The sequence below is a fragment of the Nannospalax galili genome, unplaced genomic scaffold, assembly GCF_000622305.1.
Source record: "Nannospalax galili isolate Female #2095 unplaced genomic scaffold, S.galili_v1.0 scaffold45, whole genome shotgun sequence".
NCBI lineage: Eukaryota > Metazoa > Chordata > Mammalia > Rodentia > Spalacidae > Nannospalax > Nannospalax galili.
Window position 1 is genome coordinate 5,216,297 of NW_008355775.1, and position 5,581 is coordinate 5,221,877.

General features: G+C 45.3%; 1 non-coding gene across 1 annotated transcript; it reads right to left on the bottom strand.

Annotated features, from left to right (window-relative positions):
• Positions 1-599: 599 nt before the first annotated feature.
• On the bottom strand, positions 600-789 carry LOC115067713. The gene has a single exon (XR_003847083.1). It is a non-coding gene; the product is annotated as a U2 spliceosomal RNA (small nuclear RNA).
• Between the last annotated feature and the right edge of the window lie 4,792 nt (positions 790-5,581).

Sequence of the window (5,581 nt, forward strand, 5' to 3'; positions counted from 1 at the left end):
TTTGTCTCTGGGAAGACTTAAAGCCTTCAACAGTCATCTCCTTAAAAGGACTTGTGCTCTTCATTTTTCCAGCTTTTCATACTCCTCCATCCTGGTCTGTGAGAGACACAAACTCAACACCGTTCTATACATTTTTTTTTCCTTTCAACATCTATCTGGACAGTGTGTTTGTGCCTTGACCCAGGAATCTTCAGTACTAAGCTCCCTTTCTTTTTCTAAAATATTTTAAAAATATTTTGTGATTTTTATTTTATGTGTATGAGTGTATTACCTTGCATGTCTTATGCAATGCCCACAAAGGTCTGAAGAAGGTGTCAAATCTCCTGGACCTGGAGTTAAGGATGGTTGTTAGCCATCATGTGGGTGCTGGGAACCCAACACAGGTCCTCTGCAAGAGCAGCCAGTGCTCTTAACTGCTGAGCCATCTCTCCAGCCCCTAAGCTTCCTTTTGATAGCATCCACTAAGCCTGCTTCAGCCATATTGACCTTATAGTAAACCCAGTTGATTGCAAGATTTTGGAAAAGGATTAATAGACTGGAAATACAAGTAGACAAAATGGAGTGTTTCCTTAAAAGGCTAAAGCTATGACTGCTATTACATAACTAAAGTTTTTTATTTTTTCTTTAGCCCTGCCTGGCTTGTAGCTCACATAAACCTGTATGCCTCTACCTCCCAAGTGCTGGGATTAAAGGCACTATACCTAGCAAAACCATTTAATTTTTTAGCAGATATTAAACTGATAAGAACAGATACTATACTTGATCTTAACCAAAAGTCCGAGAAGCAATAATAAAAAAAAACACTTAATTTTTAAGATTGAAAGAGAATGCACACATCAGCATCTAGTTCTTCATAATGTGAAGCTTTATAAAAGACCAGTGTCAACTGAATTGGTGTATGCTTCCTTGTAGAGGAGACTTAAACAGGATTTCATGGTTAATAATTTCCTCTAGAAAACTACAATTGTTGAAAAACAACAACACTCAATGGACAGTGGCACACCAGTGAGAATCTTTTACACCAGGCTGGCCACAAAGCCAGAGACCTGCCTGCCTTTGCCTCCAGAGTGCTGGTATCAAAGGCATGTGCCACCATGCCCATTCTATAAGAAATATTTTTAAACAATTTTCTACAATGGCCAGATTTGTGCTAGAACATTATAAAATAGCATATTAACAGGGTAAGGTGGTGAGAAATCCACTGTTCTATTTTATTCTGATCAGAGACCTTTGTATCTTTTATGTAATCCTTCACTTTCTGAATTTTCACTTGAAACCTACCAGTGAGAGACCTGAGTGACTCCATCTTGGATAAAACCTCCATAGGACTGATCCAGCCCAGGGCCCTGTTCCAAGAAAAACCACAATACCTGGAATGGATAGAGAACAACTCCCCCGCCAATGGTCAATTAACCAGGGACAGGGAGGTACTAAAAGTCCAGATGTCTTTTCAGATTTCCTGAAGCTAGCAGTTTATGGTTTGGCACTAGGATGCAACCAATCAGATGTTTGCCAGGCTGAAGATCCCCTACTCCCCTACTTGCTGAACTTGCTGAAATAAACCTATAAAAACCTCTGTCTCCCAAAGCAAGGGGTCTCACATCTGAGATCCACTGAATTGGTGACAGACTGGACCCAAGCTTAAGCTTGCAACAATGAAAGAACTCTTGTGTGTTTGCATCGGTTGGCTCCTTGGTGGTCTTTGGGGGTCTCCCGAACTGGGCACAACATCTTGGAGGCTCGTCTGGGATCCCCAAGACTGCCTGGGACTCCCAAACCAGAGTGTTCTTGGCTGGCCGGTAAGTGTCTGTTTGTTTCTAGTTGTACCTGTCTGTGTCTGTCCTAGCTTTTGTTCTGAGCCTCGAGGCAAACTTGTGAACAGTGTGGTCAGGAGCAATTGAAGCAGAGGCACTATGTGACCATGACCACAGAGGTCTGGAAGATGATCCAGACCTTGGCAGAGGGGACAGAGGATCCTGGACTCTGTTGATTTCTGTGAAAGGACAAGGCGGGTTGCTCCCGTGGCACAGCAGTTTGCCGCTGTCCTACTTTCAGTTTTTCTTCTGCATGAGCAAGGGAATTTGTTACTTGGCCTTCTGTGTGTCTTTCTGGCTCTCTGTTTTGTCTTTGGTTGTCTATTTCTCTGTGACTGAGACTGATGCAATGGGACAGACTCCCTCTACACCCCTGGACCTGGTTCTTGCACATTTTAGAGAGGTTAAGACTTGAGCTCATAACTCTTTGTTGTTGTCAGGAAGGATAAACTAATTACTTTCTGCAGGTCTGAATGGCCCACTTTCTGCAGGTCTGAATGGCCCACTTTCAATGTGGGATGGCCCTTGGAGGGGATCTTTGATCCTGCTGTCATTAACCTGGTTGAGAAAATTATTCTTCAACCACGTCTGGGACACTTGGATCAAATATCATACATAATAGTCTGGGGAGATTTAGTTAATAACCTCCCTGCTTGGGTCAAGTCTTTTCTTCCTTTACAGAAAACTGAGGTGCTAATGGCTGCAGAATAGAAAATGACAACCCAGAAAGCACCTAAACCTGAAATCAAACCATCAGTACCATCACTGTACCATGTCTTAGAGGGAAGCACAGAAGAAGATCTAATTTTTCCTCCCCCTCCTTATCCACCTCCTCCACAGGAGGTACCCCCTCTGGAACCAGCACCCCTGGTACCATATTCTTCACAGGCACAGGGGGGGACTGGCTCAGGGGACTAGGAGTAGAAGGGCAGCAATACTGGAGGGTCCAGATTCTACTGTTCTACCTCTCAGAGTCACCATCCCCGCAGATGAGGCTGGCAACCAGCCCCATCACTATTGGCCATTCGCCACTAGTGACCTTTACAACTGGAGAGCCCAGAATGCTCCCATTTCTGAAAATCCTAAGGAGCTTATTAATTTATTAGAAACTGTCTTATTCACACACCAACCCACTTGGGATGATTGTCATCAATTATTACAGGTCCTGTTTACCACAGAGGAAAGGGAACATATCCAAACAGAAGCCAGGAAGTTAATTCTTGGCAATACTGGTGTCCCTACTACTGACCTGACACTGATTGATGCTGCCTATCCACTGACCCAGGCTGATTGGGACTATAATACTGCAGAAGGTAAGGGGAGGCTTCTCGTTTACCACCAGGCTCTGTTGGCAGGTCTCAAAGTGGCTGCTTGTAGGCCAACTAATTTGGCAAAGGGATACGGTAGTAGTCAGGAACTAAATGAAAGCCCAGCTGCGTTCTTGGAGTAAATAATGGATGCCTTCCACAGGTACACTCCATTAGACCCAGAGACCAAAGATAATTTAGCGGCAGTAGCCATGGCTTTTGTTAACCAGTCGGCTCTGGATATAAAGAAAAAGCTCCAAAGAGTGGAGAGACTGGGTCAGAAGAGCTTAAGGGATTTAATAACTGTGGCCAAGGATCCTGCTGGCTGCCACTGTGGATCCAGAGGACCGGTGGAGGCATCTGAGACAGATAGCATCGGGGAAAGGAGATAAGGAAGACTTTCAGAAAAGAGGGCGACCTCGACTAGGGAAAAATCAGTGTGCATATTGTAAAGAAAAGGCCATTGGGCTAGAGAATGAATCCATAAGAAAAGCCACACCAAGGTACTCAACCTTGGGACAGGAGATAGTAACTAGGGGTTTGCTCCCCCTCCCCGAACCTACGGTAACCCTAAAGGTGGAGGGGAAACCCACCAGTTTTTTTGGTGGATACAGGAGCCCAACACTCAGTGCTCCTCAAGCCCAATGGCCTCCTGTTAAACAAAATATCATGGGTCCAGGGTGCCACGGGAATGAAACAATATCCATGGACTACCTGAAGAACAGTGGATTTGGGAATGGGCTGGGTATCCCATTCTTTTATGGTCATACCAGAATGCCAATACCCCTTGCTGGGGCAGGATCTGTTGACAAAATTGGGAGCCCAGATACATTTCTTGTCAGAAGGTACCCGAATATTAAACAAATCAGGAGAGCCCATCCATGTGTTGACCACTACCTTGATGGATGAATATTGTTTATTTGAACCCGCCCTGACACCAGATTCGATGATTGAGGCCTGGATGGAGAGATTCCCCTCAGCACGGGCTGAAACCAGAGGGTTGGGGTTAGCTAAACATCAGGCTCCAATCTTTGTGGAACTAAAACCAGGAGTTGATGCAGCCAGAATTCATTAGTATTCAATGTCCTTGGAGGCCCAATTGGGCATCACTCCTCATATCAGGAGGTTATTGGATTCAGGGGTTTTAAGGCCCTGGCAGTCAGTATGGAACACCCCCCTGCTGCCAGTAAAGAAGCCCCATTCCAATGATTATAGGCTGGGGCAGGATCTTCAGGAAGTGAACAAACAGGTTATGGACATTCACCCTACAGTGCCTAATCCTTATACTTTATTAAGTGCACTCCTGCCAGAACATCAATGGTATACAGTTCTAGATTTAAGAGATGCCTTCTTTAGCCTTCCCTTAGCCCCGAAGGGTCAAGACTATTTTGCCTTTGAATGGTATGACCCAGACAAAGGACTTAATGGGGAATTAAAGTGGACTAGGCTTCCTCAAGGATTTAAAAACTCACTGACCATTTTTGATGAGGCAATACATGAGGATCTGGGTGAATATTGGTCTCAGCATTCCCACCTTAGTCTCTTTCAGCATGTGGATGAGTTACTTGTGATGACAGACAGCCAAGAGGCTTGCATGGATGGCACAGAACACCTGTTGCAGACATTGGGAAGCCTGGGCTATCGGGCCTCTGCTAAAAAGGCCCAACTATGCAAATAACAAGTCCAATACTTGGGCTTATATACTCAAAGAAGGTAAGAGCTGGCTCTTTGAGGCCTGAAAAGAAACTGTCCTCAGGATCCCTACCCTGAGGAGCCCACTCCAAGTACAAGAGTTCCTAGGGTCTGTCGGGTTCTGCAGGTTATGGATACCAGGTTTTGCAGAGATTGCTAAACCCCTCTATGAGGCCACTAAGGAAAGGCCAGGAAAATTTTCCTGGACAGAAGCTCACCAACAATTATTTGAGGCATTAAAACTGGCCCTACTGTCTGCCCCTGCCCTCGGGCTACCTGATGTGACTAAACCATTCCACTTGTTCGTGGACGAAAATAAGGGTGTGGCCAAAGGAGTTTTGACCCAACCGATCGGTCCATGTCACCGTCCTGTAGCCTATTTTTCTAAAAAACTGGACCCAGTGGCTGCAGGCTGGCCCCCATGTCTCCGCATTATTGCTGCCATAGTACTACTGGTAAAAGATGCTGACAAACTGACTTTGGGCCAGAATTTGACCATTACCACACCACATGCAATTGAAGGAGTTTTAAAGCAGCCCCCGACAGATGGCTAAGTAATGCTCGCATAACTCATTATCAGGCATTACTTCTTAATCCTGCTATAATCACCTTCCAGGTACCAGTTACCCTAAATCCAGCCACGCTCTTGCCAGACCCAGACTTGGATGCCCCCTGCATGATTGTGCCAGAATCCTGGCCCATGTCCATGGTACTCAATTAGATTTGAGAGACACTCCGTTATCTGATGCTGAAGTAACCTGGTTCACT